Here is a 20,646-nt window from a genome sequence, read left to right on the forward strand (position 1 = left end):
AGTGTTACCTACGAATTTATTTTTCATATTTTCATTTTTTCTCTATAAACAGTTTGTGTTTAAGTATATTATCTTTTAATGTTTACATGTAAAAAAAAAAATAAATTATAGTTTATTTAACGACGCTCGCAACTGTCGAGGTTGTATCAGCGTCGCCGGTGTACCGGAATTTTGTCCCGCAGGAGTACTTTTACATGCCAGTAGATCTATTGACATGAGTCTGTCGCATTTAAACACACTTAAATGCCATCGACCTGGGTCGGAATTGAACCCGCAACCTCGTGCACAGAAGGCCAGCGCAATACCAATTGCGCTACCGAGGCCGACTGTTCACATGTACCTACTTTCTTATTTTTGCCTGTAATAAATTTTAATTCCTAAATAACATGGTCGTAACAATCGAAGGGTTCATAACGTATTAAGAAAGTCTGGTATTTAGCAAAGAAACATGGTAACGCTGTCAAATTTGAAGTTTGGCACGTGTCGAGGATAAATCGCAATATAGTGAACGCCAGTAGGGGAAGTTATCCCCACCCACATGAAATGTGCATTCGACACAACACTCGCCTATCACGTAGAGTGTCTGGTGAGCTAGTAGGGGAAAAGTGGAAGGGATCTTGGGCGGAGCTTCTAAGTTCGCTATATTGCGATTTGTCCCTTGTCAAACCTGTTTCTTTCAAGGGGATAGGGGCGAGAATTAAAACTTCGCCCGAAATATGATTGGTTGTTGATTCCCGCCATAGATTCATATTTTCTCTTCTGATTGGTTTGTGCATGTGCTGTCAACTGAATGGCGAATCGGCGCATTTCACACTCCCCTTACGGCATTGGTTGCAGGAATACTGCACGTAGATGGATTGGGAGAGGAGGTCCTTTGGGTTGGCTGGTACACGCCTCAGATTTAACGCAGCCGAATTGTTTTTATTTAGCTATTTAAAAGAAAATGGGTGCGCTAGAGAGTTACCTACGTATGTGTTCTACCACAACGAACTGTTAGAGCTGTAACAGATATCAGAGAATAAAATTTGTTCCTTGTCCTTGTTCCATATGAAAGAATTTCTACCACTTAGTCTAAAAAGGAATCTTATTCAGACGCTTGTAATGCCCCATTTTGATTATTGCGATTCCTTGCTAACTAATGTAAGTTCACTCTTAGCTGAGAGACTACGTGTTCATAATGTGTGCATACGATTCATCTGCAATACTCGTCAATTTGACCATGTAACACCTTCCCTCCAGTTACTTTCATGGGTGCGTCTGAAGGAACGAAGAACAATACATTCACTGTCTCTTCTGTTTAGAATCATGCATACTTCTACTCCGAATTATCTGTTATCGCGCTTTCATTTTCTCACAACTCTTCGAAACCGGCATCAAGCACTTCTTTCTATCCCTCATCATAGAACGTCTTTATACTCATCCTCCTACACTGTAGAAATACCTCACCTCTGGAATTCGTTACCTAATGACGTCAGGGACTACCGGACTTTATCACAATTCAAAATTAAATTGGAAAATTTTGTATTAGTTAATGTTTCTTAGGTATTGCTAGAAGTATTCATTTGTGTTTTTTTTTCTTTTTCTTTTTTAATCTAGATTATAATTGCAAGTTTCTTGTTTATGTTAGTTAATTAGTTAGGATACAATTAATTATGATACTTAATCACTCATTTAAAGTTTGTGTGACTGCAACCTGTGTATATTTTTGTGTGGCTTTACTTTGTTTATAGTGTTTTTTTCTCTCTCTCTTTATTTATTGTGTAGCTTTACTTTGTATATAGTGTTTTTTTCTCTGTTTTTCTATATTATTGTATTTGTATTCCTGGTGTTGTGGAAGAGAAGGCCTGATGGCCTTAACTACACCAGAATAAATAAATAAACTAACAAAAAAAAACAAAATTTACTGTTAGTAGATCTGAATATAAAATAGATCTACTTTAAAGAACAATAATACAGATATTGTAAATTCATATGAAATATTTGAGCTGCTATATCTGTGAAACGATAGCAAATACGCTGTTGTGACAATGTACTGTACTTTCGTGCTTTAAATAAAATCCTTAATCAGGCCTCACCGGTTGACATTACCTTTTGAATCACCCTGAATTATATATTTTAGCATTGAAATCTTTACCGTGCGAGTTCCAATTCTCCGCTCTGTAACATCAATTCCTTCCTTGGTTTTCATATATTCCATTCGTCCATTCATTAATTCTCATACATAACACAACATATGTATTATATGTTGCTGATGCTAGTACCAACAATTCATTCATTCATAGTCTTCTGCCTTAGAGCAGGTCTTTCACTGCAATCCCAGCATTCTCCAGCTTTTCCTATTTTTTACCTTCCTCTTAGGCTCTACATAATTCAGACAGGGAGATCAAAAACCCACTAACTCCAATTTTTGACAAAATTGAGTTATGGGCTGTATGATGCTTTTTAGTTTGTCCCGCATGCGTGGAAGGCAAGAATACACTAATATCGACATTCATCTGCATTCTGGGGGCTGTTTTAAAACTCGTGGAAGTCAGAACTCCAATTACTCCACGGAATAAGAGAGTTTTTGCATTCCAAGCTTAATTTCCCGGTATGTGGCAACACTATCGCTCAACCAGCTGAGTAAAGTGATACGATACGGTATTCAGAATGTCACAAAAATCTATGAAATCCATGTAAGTAAGACTATGAAAGGCATCATATGGAGTCGATTTAACTTCCAGAAACACAATACAGATGCATCATTCCCCAGTCAACTAAAGTACAATTCAGTATTGCCATTGAAAGAAGAAAGCAAAAGGACTTGAAAAATTTAATGCAGTTTATTTCTGAGGAAAGTAGGATGTATTACAAACTCTGTTTGCGGACAGTAATAATCTAGAATCTAAATGCACAGGAAGAACATGAGAGTGAGAGAAAAAACAGAATCTGCAACACGAATCAGACATTTTAATATTGTTTGTGTTTTTTTTTTTGTGTATTTTGATGTGCTTTATGGTAATTTGTGATTTTGTCTCTCATATATTTGAAATTTAAAAAAATGTAGCAATGTTAATCTTAATAATAAACCTCCATTTTCTCGTATACTCCAATGTTTCATAAGGGAATTATGATATACTTAACCTTTTTCTTCACATGGCCCATATTTATTCACTTTTCTTAATTCATACACTATAGAAGTCAGAAACCAGTAACTCCATCAGTGTAGCGTATGATAATGTAAAAATTTAGGTTTTGAAGTATTTAATTGATAAAGAATGTAATTTTACACAATATTAATAGGTCAATGTATAATATTTAAAGTTAGTAAGACAGATAAGTTTTTTGCAAATCAAATCTTTCAGGTAAGGCTCCCTGTAAAGCAGATTTGAATAATTTCAAGGGAAAAATTGTGCCGGGGCCAGGTATAGATCCCGGGACCTCTGGTTGAACGTACCAGCGCTCTACCACTGAGCTACCCGGGAACTCCACCCGACACCGTCTCAACTTTCCCCTTTATATCCACACAACTCGCGTGGGCTAACGAAACGCCAGAGACCCACAACGAGTGCACACAATCTCTGTGTGACTTGAAATTGTGGTTTTCTGTTAACGTACACAGTGACGTATATATTATGCAAATCAAATCTTTCAGGTAAGGCTCCCTGTAAAGCAGATTTGAATAATTTCAAGGGAAAAATTGTTCCGGGGCCAGGTATCAGATAAGTTTTTTCTCTCTCGTGTAAAATTTGGTTTATTGGAATTAGGGAGTTTTTGATTTCCCTGTCTCAGTTATGATTCATATACTGTATCTTAATGTCGTCTATAATCTTCTTCTTACACATCCTTTTCTTCCGTTCACCATTCCTTCCAGTGCATCCTTCAGTATGCAGTTTCTTCTCAGCCAAAGGCCCAACCAATTCCTTTTCCTCTTCCTAATCAGTTTCAGCATCATTCTTTCTTTACCCACTATTTCCAAGACATGTTCATTTCTTATTCTGTTTGTCCATTTCACACGCTCCATATCCACATTTTAAAAAAAACATCAAAATTAAAATTACGTATTATGAATAAATTACCTTTTCATAATGTATGAAATTTATGAACTAGTCCAACAATCGTGCTGGAAATTTTCGACAGCACTGTATTTACGTCATAAAAAGAAAGTCTCTCGACAGCTTCATTGCCGATTTTTGTGTGAATTATAACGAAGTTACGTTGTTTTCAAGACATGAAACTTCTCGGCCGTTCCACCCGCAGTCCGTGACGTAATCGAGCGATTTGCGTCAGTTTACGTTCGATTCAAAATTAATATCCTTCCATTCCCGTCTTGTTGGTTATCAATTCAAGGGACCGTGGGATGTGAAAGGTTTCTTTTCTTTGCTGCAGGTTGTTCTCTCACGAGAAGCCGCCCATCCACCATCTGATGGCCTGCCCATGGTGCTGCAGTGTACAGTCAAACATCCGTCGGATTTGTGTGACATCTCAACTGAAAGGTAAGTTTTATTGTGACATATTTCGCATTCTGAATATGGATCTTGAAATGTTTCGGAATTTATTTCACAATCTATACTAATAATGAATATGTAACAAAATTTTTTCTGGCAATTTTCGATTTTCCAAAAATAATTGGTGTTACTATGTATAATTAACCATCCTGAAACCGAAAATTGCTTTTTTGAAATTTTTGTTTGTATGTCTGGATGTTTGTTACCTTTTCACGCGATAATGGCTGAACCGATTTATATGAAAATTGGAATATAAATTAAGTTCGCTGTAACTTAGATTTTAGGCTATATGGCATTAAAAATACTTTACTTAAAAGGGGGGTTATAAGGGGGACTGAATTAAATAAATCGCAATATCTCGCTTATTATTGATTTTATGACAAATATTGCATAACAAAAGTTTCTTTAAAACTAATTTCCGATAAGTTTTATTCCATGCAAAAGTTTGATAGGACTGATATTTAATGAGATAAATGAGTTTTAAAATTACAATAACAACGCCATCTAAGGCGCTGTACTGAAATAAAAGCAAATGACTTCGTCTATAAGGGGCCTTGCGCTGTACTGAAATAAAAACAAATGACTTCGTCTATAACGGGCCTTGGACAACGACAATCGAAAGCTATTAAATATAGCCTACAGAGAATGTTTCTGTGTTTCTATGAAGTAATATCGGAAGCTAATTAATTGTTTAATTATTATTTCACTATTGGAAAGTGTAGTTTCTCTAGATGGACATAATTCTAAAATGTTATTACAGTAACTTCTGAAACATATATAAAGTAACATAAAGTATACACATTAAAACTAAATGATATGTCAATCTTCATTAAACTATGGTCGCATGTAATAACAATTAAGAAACATATTAAAGGAATTGTCATTGTACCAAATGATTGCTCTCTGGACCAAAATGACCGCATTTTAATTATTTAAATACAATTTAATTGAGTAACATATTAAACGACTTATCCTTCTACCAAACACGAATGTTCCCTGGATCAAACGTCCTATTTTAATTATGTAATTACTTTATATTTATTTCTAACAGGTGCAGCGGAGCGCACGGGTACGGCTAGTCTATACAATAATACATCTGTAGCCAAAATTTTTCTGGTAATTTTCGATTTTCCAAAAATAATTGGTGTTAACATGTATAATTAACCATCCTGAAACCGAAAATCGCTTTTTTGAAATTTTTGTTTGTTTGTCTGTCTGTCTGGATGTTTGTTATCTTTTCACGCGATAATGTCTGAACCGATTTATATGAAAATTGTACTTAAATTAAGTTCGCTGTAACTTAGATTTTAGGTTATATGGCATTCAAAATACTTAATTTAAAAGGGGGGTTATAAGGGGGCCTGAATTAAATAAATCGAAATATCTCGCGTATTATTGATTTTCATGAAAAATGTTACATAACAAAAGTTTCTTTAAAAATAATTTCCGATAAATTTTATTCTATAAACAATTTTGATAGGACTGATATTTAATGAGATAAATGAGTTCTGAAATTACAATAACATCTAAGGCGCTGTACTGAAATAAAAACAAATGACTTCGTCTGTAAGGGATCTTGGACAATAACAATCGAAAGCTATTAAACATAGCCTACAGAGAATGTTTCTGTGTTCGTATGAAGTAATATCGGAAGCTAATTAATTGTTTAATTATTATTTCACCATTGGAAAGTGTAGTTTCTCTAGATGGACATAATTCTACAATGTTATTACAGTAACTCTGAAACATATAGCAAGTAATATAAAGTATACACATTAAAACTAAATGATATGTCAATCTTCATTAAACTTTGGTTGCATGTAATAACAATTAAGAAACATGTTAAAGGAATTGTCATTGCACCAAATGATTGCTCTCTGGACCAAAATGACCGCATTTTAATTATTTAAATACAATTTAAATTACGTAACATATTAAAAGATTTATCCTTCTATCAAACACGAATGTTCCCTGGATCAAACGTCCTGTTTTAATTATGTAATTGCTTTATATTTATTTCTAACGGGTGCAGCGGAGCGCACGGGTACGGCTATTTTGAAAATAAATAGATCCTTACAAGGCGTCAAGGAAAAAAAAAACTTGTGGAAGGCCAAATCATTTAAAAAAATGAATTACTGTTAGGTGTCCGCAAATCGTGTTGTTTTATACAGGAAGTTGCAGTGTATGTCTACTGCTACTGAGGTTTTTTTGCACTGTATCTATTGCGTGTTAGTCAAACAACAGAAACTGTTACGTATTTTTATTCCCATTGCTGTTCATATGATATTGTAATATATAAGGTGAGAAGTGTTGAAGTAACTCATAATATGTACGACGTGCGTGTAGGCACTACGTTTTTTCTTTTTTATTTGTTTTGTCATGCAAAGTGCAAGGCGCGGGAGAAATAAATAAAGCGGTTAAAATTGGCAACATTCCAATTTTTTACCAGATGGTATACAATAACAAGCGGCAGTAATAGAGGATCTCCTAGTCTTAGTAGACATGGAAGGTTAGTCAGGAAGGCATTGGGGGTTTATCGAAGAAAGGTTTATCAAAAACACTTTGTGTTGTAGATACTCGTATATAAAAAAAATAGTTCATGGTAGTATTAAAAAAAGTTCAGGGAAAAATAAAAAAAAAAAGCAAGAAAAATGAATTGCCTGAGAAGTATTTTTCAGAAATAGTTTGTCATGGAAGCATTTTTCAGTGTCAGTTTTTCATAAAGGCGTTTTTCGGAAACGTTTTTCTTGTAAGTAACTTCAAAAACAATTTCACATAAAAACATTTCTTTATTACATAATTAAAAAAATAGTTTATTTTATCTTATTTAATTTTTTTTGTTATTGTTATATGCCATTAGGAAAGTCCAGGATAACAGAGAGGGTTTGGAATTGAACGGGTTACATCAACTGCTTGTCTATGCGGATGACGTGAATATGTTAAGAGAAAATCCACAAACGATTAGGGAAAACACAGGAATTTTACTTGAAGCAAGTAAAGAAATAGTTTTGGAAGTAAATCCCGAAAAGATAAAGTATATGATTATGTCTCGTGTCGAGAATATTGTACGAAATGGAAATATAAAAATTGGAAATTTCTCCTTTGAAGAGGTGGAAAAATTCAAATACCTGGGAGCAACAGTAACAAATATAAATTATACTCAGGAGGAAATTAAAGACAGAATAAATATGGGAAATGCCTGTTATTATTCGGTGAGAAGCTTTTATCATCCAGTCTGTTGTCAAAAAATCTGAAAATTAGAATTTATAAAACAGTTATATTACCGATTGTTCCATCTACGTCTCGGCCTCCCTAAAGGTCTTTTTCCCTCCGGCCTCCCAACGAACACTCTATATGCATTTCTGAATTCGCCCATACGTGCTACATGTCCTGCCCACTCAAACGTCTGGATTTAATGTTCCTAATTATGTTAGGTGAAGAATACAATGCGTGCAGTTCTGTGTTGTGTAAACTTTCTCCATTCTCCTGTAACTTCATCCCTCTTAGCCCCAAATATTTTCCTAAGCACCTTATTCTCAAACATCCTTAATCTATGTTCCTCTCTCAAAGTGAGAGTCCAAGTTTCACAACCATATAGAACAACCGGTAATATAACTGTTTTATAAATTATAACTTTCAGATTTTTCGACAGCAGACTGGATGATAAGAGCTTCTCAACCGAATAAAAACAGGCATTTCCCGTATTTATTCTGTGTTTAATTTCCTCCCGAGTATCATTTATATTTGTTACTGTTACTCCAAGATATTTAAATTTTTCCACCGCTTCAAAAGATAAATTTCCAATTTTTATATTTCCATTTCGTACAATATTTTCGTCACGAGACATAATCATATACTTTGTCTTTTCGGGATTTACTTTCAAACCTATCTCTTTACTTGCTTCAAGAAAAATTCCCGTTTTTTCCCTAATCATTTGTGGATTTTCTCCTAACATATTCACGTCATCCGCATACACAAGCAGATGATGTAACCCGTTCAATTCCAAACCCTCTCTGTTATCCTGGACTTTCCTAATGGCATATTCTAGAACAAAGTTAAAAGGTAAAGGTAATAGTGCATATCCTTGCTTTAGCCCGCAGTGAATTGGAAACGCATCTGACAGAAACTGATCTACACGGACTCTGCTGTAAGTTTCACTGAGATACATTTTAATTAATCGACTTAGTTTCTTGGGAATACTAAATTCAATAAGAATATCATATAAAACCTCTATCTTAACCGAATCATATGCCTTTTTGAAATCTATGAATAACTGATGCACTGTACCCTTATACTCCCATTTTTTCTGCATTATCTGTCGAATACAAAGTATCTGATCAATAGTTGATCTATTACGCCTAAAACCACACTGATAATCCCCAATAATTTCATCTACATACGGAATTAATCTTCTCAAAAGAATGTTGGACAAAATTTTGTACGACGTCAACAAAAGTGATATTCCTCGAAAGTTACTACAGTTAGTCTTGTCCCCCTTCTTAAAGATAGGTACTATTATGGACTCCTTCCATTGTTCTGGTACAATTTCCTTTTCCCAAATAGCAAGTACAAACTTATAAATTTCGGTAGATAATGCGCTTCCACCCTCTTGTATTAATTCTGCTGGAATTTGATCGGTACCGTACTTGGAGACTTATAATTTTTCAGATTTTCTATCGCAATTTCGACTTCAGAAAGTGTGGGTTCGGTATAATAATAATAATAATAATAATAATAATAATAATAATAATAATAATAATAATAATAATTCGGTTAATTTTTATTTTTTGGATCTCCTCGTATGCAAAGTGACGGAACTCAGATCCAAAGTGCAAGAAGCCACAGAAACCGGACGCGGGCATGCAAAGGCCAAAAACGTCTGTGTGAAACTACGTGACAAAAATAACGTAATAACTATGAGGCAAAATGCATTCTAATGATTGCTAATAACAAAGAAATGGATCTGAGTTTCGCAGGTGCTCGCGGCAGATAAGAAGAATTAGCAATGAGGTTTATCACTTCCTGGAAAGAGCGAGCTCGCCTGCACGGGCTATCGCGGGATCGTATCGCTCTTAGTCATCACTCCACATTGTGCCGCACAACTGGCATAGATATAAATAAGCAGGCCTTCTTGGGCAACAGCTTTTTATTTGCTCTATCTGTTGCGAAGGTGTTCTTTTTTACGCGGTATCTAATCAGGTTGGCAATGTCGCCATGCTGTCTGAGGTGACCCTCTCGAGGCGCGGTTCACATGCAGGCGCGGCGCACGGCGTAAATTACACGCGATGTACTGTTCCGTCGTAAGGTGCAGCTGAAAAAATTTTGCGTCGTGTTCACACGTAAGCTAAAGTAATGCACTGGGACCTACTGAGGTTATAATCTCTTTCGAGAACTACGTTAAGAGGGGTGAATAATTTGTAAGAAATTTTTTGTGAGTATCGAGAAGATCATTTTCTTTACATCTCCATATAAAGTACACCTTTTCATTATTGATTAATGATTATGGAGTATAAAGAAGGCCTTTCCTTTTTGACAGTGAAGTAATAGTAATATACGTTACAAGAGCGGTATGTTGACGTTTTCATGTTCGAGGAAAAGATTGAAAAAGCCAAACGTAGTTGAGCTTTTTTAATGTCCGAGAACATGAAAACAAACATACCGCTCGTGTATCGTACATTATTTTGTGCGAAGATCGTTTATTACATACATGAAAGACGAATTTCTAATTAGTTGCAATGAAATCTCCATCTTGGTTTCTGTTTAATGACGCCAACTTCGGAACACCAAAATATCTTTCTTCGACATTGTTGCCATAAAATGTTTTCTGTGTTTACTATACTCCCGCAGGCCGTGATATACGTCTGTCTTTTTTTTCCCCCAGTCTATAAATGCGAACTTAAAACAAACGGTAAGGTTATGTAATGATTTATTTTTCATTTTAATATTTTAACAATATTATTGATATAACATATTGCAGTAATAACATCGGCATCTGGAATCTTGTTGATTTTTTCACGGCTTCCTTAATGTTACTTGTATCAGGAATGCAATAAGTTTCGTGGAGTAGTAGACTTTACTTAATTTTTGCAAATATTTAAAAACAATAATTAACATTGCAATTTAGGTGAAATTGCAGTGGTAAGTTTCCAATTTATAATTATTACTATATTAAACGTCTCTAAAAATAATATGTTAAAAGCCTAAGGCAGTAAAATGAATGTCGCGCTTATGCGGTAAGAAGAGGAAAATTGTTATGTGTGTTACGTTGGGAATACTGAATGTGGTATTTCACACTTACCGCGTATTGGTTCTGTGCGGAAAACAAGCAAATACGCACGATCTCGCACAAAATACTTTATCCAGTTTGATTATTATGAAATGTGGAGTTAACATCATTAATAAAATGTTGTAAAACATTCATTGCGCAACTAGTTAGGTAATTATAGGCCTACTTCTATTACGCAACTAGTTAGGTAATGATATTTCTATTACGCAACTAGTTAGGTAATGATACAGCTTTTACCTAACACGTTGCGTAATGTGAACCATACATTAAAGTAAATTCATTCATTCATTCATTCATTCATTCATTCATTCATTCATTCATTCATTTTATTCCATAGATCTTACATGAGCAATGAAGCTTTAAGATGTGGAACAGGTCAAAATTTTACAATATTACAATTACAATTTTTACACATTTTTATAGTTTTACAATTTTAGTAATTTTCTGCAATTTTTACAATTTTTTGCAATTTTTTACAATATTTTGGCGAGATGTAGTGAGATAAGGTGAGGTCCGAGGATTCGCCAAAATATTACCCGGCATTTGCCTTTTGGTTTGGGAAAAACCTCGGAAAAACCCAACCAGGTAATCAAATCAAAGGGGTTGATGCCAAGGACTCGCCATAGACCATCCGGCTTCAGTCCCACGGCTGTGGAAAATCTCGGAAGTAACCAAAGACCAAAGGGGGATCCAACCCAAGCCCGAACGCAGCTCCGGATCAGCAGCCCAGCGAGCCTGCCGACTGAGCTAAATAAAATGCAATTGATTTTATTTGTTATAAAAATTCATGTCACGCAGAATTTCGATGGTACTGAACATTCAGTTGCAGAATTTGTAGCATTTTCAATATCTGAATCCTTGTTTGAACTCATTTTAACAATGTTTTTGTTTTTCTCCTAATAGAATATTAGTATTTAGTAGTATTAGTATTTATTTTTTTTAACCTAGTAGAGATAAGGCCGTCAGGCCTTCTCTGCCCCTCTACCAGGAGATTCTACAGTTGTTCTGTTATAAACAAAAACCTATCGTGTTAAAAACTAATAAAACAAACATAAACGAATCGCCTCTCGCAGGAAAAAACTAATAATAATAATACAATCGCTTCTCTACAAAATACATGTTCAAAATTAATAAAAATTATACAATTACGTTTATTAATTTTTTTTATCAAAGTAGATAAAACGTTGTGCCTACTAATCATAACTTCATATTACAATGTTCGACGATCCGTAGTTAAAGAAACAGAAAGGAAGCCGTTCAGCTCTCAGGTGAATTTTTTTACATTGGGGAATTTAATTGAAGTGAATTTATTATGGCAGGCAGAGTAACTATCTCATGCCCCCATGTTATATTGCTACCTGTGCACTTTATTAGATCCAGGTACCCAGCTTCGAAGCCGTTAGCCCTGTGAACTTACAGTATATTTATTTTCCCCTATTATCATATTATAGGATTGTCTAAGAAATTTGCAGTTTATTTGTGATAGTAGAAGAGAAAGAGTGGGGGGAAGAGAAGTGGTCCGTAGGCCATTTTGTCCGTGGCCCATTTCTTGCTAGTCTTAATACGTCTTATATGTACTACTACTACGTTTTCATAGGTCTGTGACGTTGGAAGTTTGTTGGTGTTTCCCAAAAATTTTCAAAAGAATATTGATCTAGTAAGTAGCCGCAATACATTCTTTAAGCACGATATTCTGTTGGGCTAATCTAAATGACATTGTGAAGAATAAGAAAGGTTCATTAAATTTTTTGTTCAGTGAACTGTGATAGACCGTATGTCAAGCTTTGCATCTGTTATGGGTTACTCTTTTTTTTTTTTTTACTGTTTGGAACAAGTTACGAGTGAGAATCCCTGGTAGTTTGGAATAAGGAGAAAAAAAAACAAAAAAAGATGAAGTTGAGAATGATGTTGAGATAGAGGACAACGAGCTGATGAATTATGTACGAGTATATTGAGAATAATGTAATACCCTCTGTTAAACTCTAATATTTTAGAAATTTTACCTCTGATTGGAACTCATGAAACTTACAGTATAGCAGCAGAAGATGTTAGTCCTTCCCAGAAATCTTCATAATGACCTGCAGCCCCAGGTAAAGGGCTGTAGTAATGACTCATCCAAGGGCAATGAGGAGTATACTTGGGCAATAAAATAAATCACATTCATCCAGCGCCCAGGGGCTGACGGACATGCAGACGATATTCCAGGAATATGCATTTTTTGGAATTGGAAGCTCTGTATTTTACTAGTCAAATATTAATCTGAACTTACTTCGTCATAGCATGCTCTTCCTTCGTGTATGATCAAATATTGGATTCTTGGCTTCCAAGATGATTTACGTTGGAGTGATATGAGTTCGTTAATCTTGTATAGATATATAATTTCTTCCTGTATTTCCGAAAAGCTTATAGCTAGGTGTTATGACGGAAACTTTCAGTGATCGTTTACTGTGTAGAGATGGAAACTTAGGCAGTTACGGGATGTCGAAGAAATCATATCTCTGCACATAATTAAAAAAAATCAACAGGTTAAAAAAAAGTCCGCGTCACCGTTTTTGGCGTGTGAAATAAGTAATGAGAACGTTAAATGCGAGTGTTTTACATTTGCCGCAGTCAGTCTGACAACTGTGTTTGGCGAATGGCTGATGTGACGTGTATAAGAAGTGGTACCATTCTCAGCTGCACTAGCAACATGCTCACAAACTGGCACTATATATCTAGGACACACGCCAAAAACGTTGGCGCCGCTCTTACAAGCTTTACTATGTTGAATATCTTTATGTAGAGCTACGTATGGGTACTTAGCAAGGAAGATGACAGGTGAACAAGAGGAACAAGGGGAAGATAACGTAAAGGAAGGGATAACAAGTACAATAATTAGAACGCAGTGATGACAAGAGAAGTATAATGAAAATAAGGGGAAGACAAGGACAATGACTGGAACATAAGGAGAACAAGGCAAATACGAGGAGAACAAAGGGAAGATAAGTGAAACAAGGGGAAAGAAGGAAAAGTCGGAGAAGATAAGGAGAACAGGGAAAAGACAAGGAAAACATAAGAAAACAACAAGGAAAAGACAAGGAAAACATAAGAAAACAACAAGGAAAAGACAAGGAAAACATAAGAAAACAACAAGGAAAAGACAAGGAAAACAAGAGGAATACAAGGATAATAAGTGGAAGACAAGGAAAACAGGGAAAGATAAAAAGAACGAGGGAGCACAGAGAGGACAATGGGAATAGAAAACCAGGAGAATAGAAAGATAAAAGGATGAATACAAGAAGTATAGAGGTATACAAGGAGTACAAGGGTAATACAAGAAGAAGAGGAGTATGAGGAGAATAAGGAGAGTATAAGAAATACGGAAGTAATGTAAAGAGAACAAGGGGAATACAAGAAGGCAGGAAATTTAAGGATACAAGGAGAACGAGGGAAATATGAGTAAAAGGGGAACACAATAAGAACAATAGGAATACAAGGATTACAAGAGGAATACAAGGAGAAGAGGGGGAATATGAGAACAATAAGGGGATTATAAGGATTACAATTGGAATACAAGGAGAAGGGAGAGAATAGAAGGAGAAGGGAAACCGCAGGGAAAACGAAGAAATATAAGGAGAGCAACTGGAATGCAAGGAGAATAAGGGGAATACAAGCAGAACAAGGGGAATGAAAGGAGAAGAAGGGGAATGCAAGGAGAACAAGGAGAATGCAAGGAGAACAAGGAGAATGCAAGTATAACAAGGGGAATGTAAGGAGAACAAGAAGAACGCAAAGAGAAGAAGTGGAAGAAAAGTATAACAAAATGTATAATCAAAAGAGAACAAGGAGAATACAAGGAGAATAAATGATAAAGGAGAATAAGGGAAATACAAGGAAAACAAGGGGAATACAAGGATAATAAGTGGAAGAGAAGAAAAACAGGGAAAGATAAAAAGAACGAGGGAGCACAAAGAGGACAAAGGGAATAGAAAACCAGGAGAATAGAAAGAGAAAAGGACAAATACAAGAAGTATAGAGGAATACAAGGAGTACAAGGAGAATAAAAGAAGAAGAAGAAGATGATGATGATGAATATGAGGAGAATAAGGGAAGTATAAGGAAAACGGAAGTAATGCAAAGAGAACAAGGGAAGTACAAGAAGGCAGGAAATTTGAGGATAAAAGTGGAATACAAGAAGAACAAGGGAAATATAAGGAGTAAAAGGGGAACACAATAATAACAATGGGGATACAAGGAATACAAGGAGAAGAGGGGAAATATGAGAAGAATAAGAGGATTATTAGGAATATGATGGAAATACAAGTAGAACAAGGGAGAGGAAAGAGAAGAAGGGAAAAAGGTATAACAAAATGTATAATACAAAGAGAACAAGGGGAATACAAGGAGAATAGACGATAAAGGAGAATAAGTGGAATACAAGAAAAACAAGGGTAATAAGGAGAAAAGCAAAACAGAACGAAAAGAGGGGAAATACAAGAAGAACAAGGGGAATACAAGGGCAGGAAGGGAAATACAATGGGTACAGGAGAAATATAAGGAGTACAGAGGAATACAAGGAGAACAAGGGAGTTGCAGTTTTATGTGACGGTCAATTCTAAATTACCTCCTCAAAGCTAGTGAGGAGAAAGACATTTCTGCGTGAAAACTTTAAATTATCTTTTAGAAGTGTGTAAGGTTCTTTCCTACATTACATTATTGCCTCCACGCTGCTTGAATAGTTGAGATGTATGAGAGAGTTTTTAAATATGTTTAACTCGGACTGTTCAGACATTATAGTTCTCGTCGTGTTATAAATGATTGGAAAACGAAAAAGGGATCGTAAAAAATAAAGTACTGTTTCCACAAAGAATAATAAAAAAAGAACTCTATGCGCATTCTGCAACTGAATTTCCTCCACCTTTCCCCAATTGTAAAGCGATTGTGTGGTAATTCTTGGAAAATTCTCAATACCATCCAGCCAAATACCGTATCGATATGAATGCTAGATAACCTCACAATTAATACAGTGTCGTTAAATAATTTACTTTTCAACCCAACATTTAAGCATAACTTACGTTTGTTGCCTTTTTCTTAGGCCTAATAAGTTTCGCTGTACGTATTACAATATTCTAGATCAATTCGCAGTGTAGTAAAACTATTTAAGAAATCCGGACAATCTGTCAAAAAAGTTATAAATTTTTATTCAATATATTGTTTTAAATATTTGATATGGGGGAAAATTCATTTAAGAAAACTTATGTTAAGACGAAGTGATGTGGAAGAGTACAAAGTTTACAGGGTGTTTGTAAAAAGCGCATGCAAGCCGGGATACCTGCAAATGCATTCAAGTGTTGATTACGGTGTCTCCACACGCAGGATAGGATAATCGATGCGATTCATTGGGCTGATGTATTCATGTCTCTCTAGAGAACGGGGATCTTGTGAAGATTAAAGCTGCCGTGAGCAGGTGCACTGGGGCGTAGCGGTCTAATATATGTGAGGAGGGGGCGAACCGGTAAACTCCCTGCTATAAGGGCTCAGAGTTTCACAGGTTAATCATGGAGACTGTTGCTCGATCGGAGCCTCCACTGACTGGCGATTAATCGGACGGTCACTAAAATTCTCTTCTAAGCATTTTGCACTAAGTGACTGAAGTCCGATTGCATGCACATCGCTAATTTTAGATCATTCATATATATAATAAGAAATATAAATGAAATTCGAGAGGAAATTAAACGTAGAATAAACATGGAAAATGCCTGTTATTATTCGATTGAGAAGCTTTTGTCATCCAGTCTGCTATAAAAAGCTGAAAATTAGAATTTATGAAACAGTTACATTACCGGATCTTCTTTATCATTGTGACAATTCTCAATTGAAGCGGTGAGCTCAATAACCATTCAAGTCCATTTCTGGCAATTCATTTTTTGCTAATTTGAAATTAAATTTTGCATATTTCCACAAGTGTCTTGCCCTACCTAAAGCGGTCTTTGAGGGCTTTCCTTCCTTAAGGAGATTCAAGAATAACTTATAAAAAGTTGTGTATAAAGTGCAAATTAAAATTAAGGTGACATTTAACATTTAATTTTTTAAGGTGACATGTATTTATTTAGCCTGACGAGTTACTCCCTTGGTTTGAATTGTAAATTATTTAAAAATAGCATGTAAAAGGGTCTTAGACTAGAAATGTTTAGCTTAAATATAGTTCTGTTTATAAGTATGCATAAGGGTGTAATTATTTGTCTTATTTGAACTGTTGTATCAGTGAAGCGAGGTGAGTCAGTTAAGTTATGGTTTTACAGTGCAGTGAATATTTCCGATCAGTGATAATTTATAGCGTCAATGAAATGTGTTCTATAGTGTCAGTGAAATGTGTTATAGAGTGTCAGTGAAATGCGTCACAGTGCCACTACAGTGAGTGAGATGAGAGTAAAGTGAAAGACTATTGAAACTTATGTAGGGCCTATACATATGTAGGTTGTATTGTAAAATTAGATTATTTTATGTTTTAATATTAATTGTAATTATTGTGTTAAATTGTATTGTGTATGTAATTGTATTCTTTATTGTATAATTGTATTGTGTATTGTAATTTTATTGTGTATTGTTTATATTGTGTATACCACTGCCACCGGGTGCTTGCCCACTTGCAGTGTAAATAAATACATACATACATCTCTAAAACCAATCAGAAATATCGCGTACAAAAAATATTAATTAGATAAGAAATAAAAGTTTTTTTGCATTTTTCTCGAAACTTGTGTAAATAGACTTGAATGGTTATTGATCTCACCGCTTCAATTTGAGAGAGGAACAGAGGTTAAGAAAATTATAATCTATACTAATAATAAATCTGTAGCCAAAATGTTTCTAGTAATTTTAGATTTTCCAAAAATAATTGGTGTTAGCATGTATAATTAACCATCCTGAAACCGAAAATCGCTTTTTTGAAATTTTTGTTTGTATGTCTGTCTGTCTGGATGTTTGTTACCTTTTCACGCGATAATGGCTGAACTGATTTATATGAAAATTGGAATATAAATTAAGTTCGTTGTAACTTAGATTTTAGGCTATATGGCATTCAAAATACTTTATTTAAAAGGGGTGTTACAAGGGGACTTGAATTAAATAAATCGAAATATCTCCCTTATTATTAATTTTCGTGAAAAATGTTACATAACAAACGTTTTTTTTACAAATTATTCTCGATAAGTTTTATTCTATACAAAATTTTGATAGGACTGATATTTCATGAGATAAATGAGTTTTAAAATTTATATAACAACGCTATCTAAGACGCTGTAATGAAATAAAAAACAAATGACTTCATCTATAAGGGGCCTTGGACAACAACAAACGAAAGCTATTAAACATAGCCTACAGAAAATGTTTCTGTTTGTATGAAGTAATATCGATTAAAGGATTAACAATATAATACATTTTCACCGCCGCCTCAGATTATAGCGTTGTTGTTCCTGAAGTAACTCCTATGTGCAAAATATAACATTTTTGAGTAGGAAGAAAAAACACATTTATTCATTCCATGGTAATGGTACATAATAGATCGTGAATTCTTACATTTTCGAAGGAAAGAAATATAATTACATATCACTATACATGCTGTATCACTATTTAAGTTATTTGAAGGGTTCAGAACCATAGTGCGCCAAGCGCCATTTACTGACGTAGAAAACAAGGGTTAAAATTAAGTTATTACCATAATTCAATGGAAACATATAGCAAGTAATATAAAGTTTACACATTAAAACTAAATGATATGTCAGTCTTTATTAAACTGTGGTTGCATGTAATAACAAATAAGAAACAAGTTATAGGAATTGTCATTTCACCAAATGCTCTCTGGACCAAAATGATCGCGTTTTAATTATTTAAATACAATTTAAATTAAGTAACATATTAAACGATTTATCCCATGTATTGTGGGTCCCTATCGCCACGGCATGGCGCGTCCTCAGGTTGCGGATAGAGGAGACGGCCTCCAGATATGGAGGGTAGCTGCGAATATATTGAATAAGCAGTCGTGGACAGCCGATAAGGGGTGGTCCTCCAGCTTGGGGGTTGGGCGAAGGGCTAACAACCCATCACCGTAAAAAAACAGCTTGTTACATATCCCTATTATAAGCCTCGGAATAGGACTGATTCTCTGGCACGACCACAGCAAAGGAATAAGGTTTTGAGATTTGGCACTTGGAACGTAACTAGTCTTTAGATTTCAAAAAGGCATATGACTCGGTTAAGAGGGAAGTATTATATGATATTCTTATTGAATTTGGTATTCCCAAGAAATTAGTTCGATTAATTAAAATGTGTCTCAGTGAAACATACAGCAGAGTCCGTATAGGTCAGTTTCTATCTGATGCTTTTCCAATTCACTGCGGGCTAAAGCAGGGAGATGCACTATCACCTTTACTTTTTAACTTCGCTCTAGAATATGCCATTAGGAAAGTTCAGGATAACAGGCAGGGTTTGGAATTGAACGGGTTACATCAGCTTCTTGTCTATGCGGATGACGTGAATATGTTAGGAGAAAATACACAAACGATTAGGGAAAACACGGAAATTTTACTTGAAGCAAGTAGAGCGATCGGTTTGGAAGTAAATCCCGAAAAGACAAAGTATATGATTATGTCTCGTGACCAGAATATTGTACGAAATGGAAATATAAAAATTGGAGATTTATCCTTCGAAGAGGTGGAAAAATTCAAATATCTTGGAGCAACAGTAACAAATATAAATGACACTCGGGAGGAAATTAAACGCAGAATAAATATGGGAAATGCGTGTTATTATTCGGTTGAGAAGCTCTTATCATCCAGTCTGCTGTCCAAAAATCTGAAAGTTAGAATTTATAAAACAGTTATATTACCGGTTCTTCTGTATGGTTGTGAAACTTGGACTCTCACTCTGAGAGAGGAACATAGGTTCAGGGTGTTTGAGAATAAGGTTCTTAGGAAAATATTTGGGGCTAAGCGGGATGAAGTTACAGGAGAATGGAGAAAGTTACACAACACAGAACTGCACGCATTGTATTCTTCACCTGACATAATTAGGAACATTAAATCCAGACGTTTGAGATGGGCAGGGCATGTAGCACGTATGGGCGAATCCAGAAATGCATATAGAGTGTTAGTTGGGAGACTGGAGGGAAAAAGACCTTTAGGGAGGCCGAGACGTAGATGGGAGGATAATATTAAAATGGATTTGAGGGAGGTGGGGTATGATGATAGAGACTGGATTAATCTTGCTCAGGATAGGGACCAATGGCGGGCTTATGTGAGGGCGGCAATGAACCTTCGGGTTCCTTAAAAGCCATTTGTAAGTAAGTAAGTAAGTAAGTATTAAACGATTTATCATTCTATTAAACACGGATGTTTCCTGGATCAAACGTTCTATTTAAATTATGTAAATAATTTATATTTATCTCTAACAGGTGCAGCGGAGCGCACGGGTACGGCTAGTTCAAAATAAAAGTGTAATAAACTACATAAAGGCGCAAACACTAGCTTGGTTTGGACATATACACCATATGAACGGAGATAAATTAGTCAGAAATATTTATAATTGGAAACTAATAAACACGGAGCACAGAGGAAGACCATAAAACGGTTGAATAGATGACGTCTTAGATCTGCGCGCTGGGCTCGAGCATCTTATAGTATTATGTTGTCTGTAGAGGCTTGGCTGTGGGATATCAAATATTTTCCTTGGAGCTGTACACACTTGACTGACTCGTCATTTACGCACTGCGGGATATACACACGCGCGTGCACGCAGGGAGGAATCGGTCCGATGCGACAGTGTGCTCAGAAACGACTGCCATTTGCATGTAAAGCGGAGGCGCAGTGCGCCAGCAGCGCCGAATCAGCGTTCTGC

General features: G+C 35.4%; 1 long non-coding RNA gene across 1 annotated transcript in view; it reads left to right on the forward strand.

Annotated features, from left to right (window-relative positions):
- LOC138700469 (uncharacterized) overlaps nt 1–4,477 on the forward strand; it is a 941,569-nt gene extending 937,092 nt beyond the window's left edge. The window contains exon 7 of the long non-coding RNA XR_011332353.1: nt 4,369–4,477. This is a non-coding gene — a long non-coding RNA (uncharacterized lncRNA). The remainder of the gene's footprint in view (nt 1–4,368) is intronic.
- The last annotated feature ends 16,169 nt before the right edge of the window (nt 4,478–20,646 follow it).

Source organism: Periplaneta americana, chromosome 5, assembly GCF_040183065.1.
Source record: "Periplaneta americana isolate PAMFEO1 chromosome 5, P.americana_PAMFEO1_priV1, whole genome shotgun sequence".
Taxonomy (NCBI): domain Eukaryota; kingdom Metazoa; phylum Arthropoda; class Insecta; order Blattodea; family Blattidae; genus Periplaneta; species Periplaneta americana.